The following is a 3,844-nucleotide window of genomic DNA, read 5'->3' as shown; positions in this document are numbered from 1 at the left end:
TATATATATATATATATATATGTTTAGGCTAGAAAGGATCTAAAGAGAAAGGAAAAGAGAATGGTTAGATTAATGTAGAGATTATTGGATGAAAAATTTTGGGGGTTTTTTTTCACGTAAATGACAGGAAGACAAAGATAAATGGGAAAAAAATAGTTTGGCAGGTTAAAAAATTGATGATTTGCTAGTATTTAATTGTTATTGTTATTATTGTTATTATTATTGTTTGTTAATTTTTTGTTATTATTATTGTTATGATCATTGTTATTATTATTGTTATTATTATTATTATTATTATTATTATTATTATTATTATTATTATTATTGTTAATACTATTACTAATATTATTTTTGTTATTTAGTTGTGTCTATCATTTGGTCCTCTGTAAATATATACATAAATATATGTATATACACAAACACACACCCACATACATGCACACACACACATATATATATATATGTATATATATATGTGTGTGTGTGTGTATGTATGTATGTATGTACACAAACATAATATTTATATATATATTTTCATTTATTGAATATTTTTATCCAATATTTCTCATCTGCAAAGTTTTTGACTTCAAGTACTTCTTGATTGGTCAAATCATGTTTGTCAAGAAAAAAAATTCAAAAGAGCAGATGATTCACCATTTCTTTCTTTTTTCTTTTTTTTTTTTTTGAGGACATTAGCCCACGATTTTGGTCAAGTACTTACGAATCTAGATGAGTTGTTATTACGGACAGTCTTGGCGTTTCCGTAGGCTTCCAATACTGGGTTAGCTTGGACAATTTGGTCTTCCAAGGATGTCTACATTTCGGTTATTACAGTTTTGGAGGGTGAGTTATTTTAGTATTTAGATTTGTTGATATTGGTATTAAGAGTTTAGGGTTTCATAAGATATAGTTTAAAAAAATATTTTTATGGAACACCAAAGAGGAAATAAATTAGGGAGGGGATGGGTGTAAAGAGAGAATGAAAGAAAAGAAAGGAGAAAATTTTGGTTAGACAATGTATAGAGATAACATTCTTTTATTTGATAACACAGTGAAATAGAGAGTGAGATTGATAAAAAGGATTGGAATGAGAGGAAGATAGAGAGAGAAGGAAATAAGGTTGAATGGGAGAGGGGTAGGTGAGTGACACACAATATATATATATATATATATGTATATATATATATATATATACAAGGTTATCTGTAAGAAATCATTATTATTATTATTATTATTATTATTATTATTATTATTATTATTATTATTATTATCATTAATTTTATTATTTTTTGTTATTATTATTTATTTTCAGTTGATGTATCTTAGATGCAAAAAGAATCATACCTTTTCATGTGTTCTCATACCCTGTGTACCACTAATTATATTTTAATATAGATGAACATAGCTATTACTACTACAACTATCACACATACACAGAAACGTGTGTGTGTATATGTGGGTGTGTGTGCGTGTATTTTTATATATATAATGTATATATATGTAGTCTTGAGTTACAAAAGCTATCTTTGTCATCTTTCAGTGACAAATTTGAGAGTGACATCTTCACTGGCTGAATATAGGAGATAAACATATGTAATATAATTCATAAAGTAATAAAAAATGTATAAAATGGTAAACTTTAACAAGAATATAAACTTGGAAAATGACTAATAATTGTTCATGTTTCCTTATCTTCATATTTTCCAAGTGATGCAAGAAAAAGAGTGTAAATTAACACTCTGCATAATCTTAATATTATCTTTGTCTTTTCATGCTTTTAATGTCAGAGATGGTCTCTGATTAAATGTAATAGTTGCAAGTACATTGTTGCATCTATATCTAATATATATGCATGTTCCTGCATGTATGCATACATACATGCATGTAATGCTTTCACAAATATATTAGCAGTGTTATAAATTACAGGTATTTTATATTTTGTCAGTTTTGAAGAGAGTTTTAAAAGAGAATATGCATATGTGTGTGTATGTTGTATATATATATATATATATATATATACATATGTAGTTTTAAAAAAAGTGGTTACTTTTGATAGAGAATTATTAGTTTATCATACAATTTGCTGTTTGTAGTAGTAGTAGTAGTTGTTGTTATTATTATTATTATTATTATTATTATTGCTGTTGTTGTTTGGTTGGTTAACACAGTTTGTGGGTAGATACATGTTATGAGGTTCAGATTTTTGAGTTGAGAGATATAACTGTGGTTACCATCCACAGTTGTGGTTATTATTATTATTATTATTATTATTATTATTATTATTATTACCATCATTATTATTATTATTGATAGAGGCAGTATTATTGTTATTATTGCTGTTGAAAAGTGGAGTTATTATTGAGAAATGGAGTTATTTTCATGGTAGTAGTACTCACTGTGGTTGTTATTATTATTATTATTATTATTATTATTATTATTATTATTATTATTATTATCAATATTATTATTACTATTATTATTATTATTGGTATTATTACCATCATCATCATTATTATTATTAATATTTTTGTTATTATCACCATCCTTATTATTATTAATATTATCATTATTATTATTATTATTATTATTATTATTATTATTATTATTGGAGGTGATATAGTTGTTGTTGTAGGAGGGAGTTATTATTATAGGAAAAGGTCAGAGTTATTGTCTTGGCAGCTGTATTTGTTGTGGTTATTATTATTATTATTATTATTATTATGATTATTATTATTATTAATTAATTAATTAATTATTATTGTTGTTATTCTTCTTCTTATTATTATTATCATTGTTGTCATCATCGCCATCATTATTATTATTTATTATTAATTATTATTATTATTATTATTATTATTATTATTATTATTATTATTATTATTATTATTATTATTTCTTCTTTTTTCTTGCATATTAGTTTCAGTTTGCTAGTGTGGCATATCCACTTGGGTGGACCACAATCACTGTGTACTTACGAAGCGGGAAGAGTTGTTGTTACGGGTAGTTTTGGCATTACCATATGCCTCCAGTACTGGGTTACACTGGACAATCTGATCCTCAAGGGTACCCTTCTTTTCGTCTTTCTAGAATTTTGTGAATGGGAAGGTTTGGGGTTTTTCAGATAGATTGAAAGAGGAGTTTTTTGAGCGGTTGAGTAATAATTTTGTTTTGTTGGTTTTAATTTTAGTTTAGTTTATTGTTATCATTATTATTATAATTTTTATCATTATTATTATTTTATTTTAAAGTTTTGTGTTGTTATTTTTTAAGGAAGTTTAAAGAGGAGTAAATATTTTGTACATTTGATAAGTTTTGAGTTTTAGATGAAACGAGTTGGAATTGATTTCATTTGTTGATGTTGAATAAAAGATTTTTTTAAAAAATAAGATAAGGAATTTTGTTTAGAAAAATTTTTGTGTTGGGGAATTTTTGAAGGAGACAGGGAGAAAGATAGTGAGAGAAAGGCAGGCAGAGAAAGAATGATAAAAGAAAGCAAAGAAAAAATGTGAAAATTTGTACAAGTGAATTTTTAAAGATTGTAATAAAGCAAAAAAATAAAATGAATAATAACAACTAAGACAAACATATAAAGAAAGATTACACAGTTAACTCTGAGTATAAATAAATATACAATTCTAATGACAAGCACGGTACATAATTATAGATACATATATTCATATATACATATATTCACATACATTTATAGTCAAACATCACAGTACAAACATTTTGTATCTTAATATATATTTATGCATGTATGAAGAGTCTTCTTTGGCAAAACTCTGAAATCACTACTACTATTCATAATGTGTATATATATATATATATATATATATATATATAT

General features: G+C 24.7%; 1 protein-coding gene across 1 annotated transcript in view; it reads right to left on the bottom strand.

Annotated features, from left to right (window-relative positions):
• Window positions 1-3,844, bottom strand: part of LOC106872354 (myosin heavy chain, striated muscle) — a 99,292-nt gene that overhangs the window by 67,474 nt on the left and 27,974 nt on the right. The window lies entirely within an intron of this gene.

This window comes from Octopus bimaculoides, chromosome 29 (assembly GCF_001194135.2).
Source record: "Octopus bimaculoides isolate UCB-OBI-ISO-001 chromosome 29, ASM119413v2, whole genome shotgun sequence".
Lineage (NCBI taxonomy): Eukaryota > Metazoa > Mollusca > Cephalopoda > Octopoda > Octopodidae > Octopus > Octopus bimaculoides.
The sequence above is the reverse complement of the archived record's forward strand: the minus strand, read 5'-3'. Positions and strand labels throughout refer to the sequence as shown.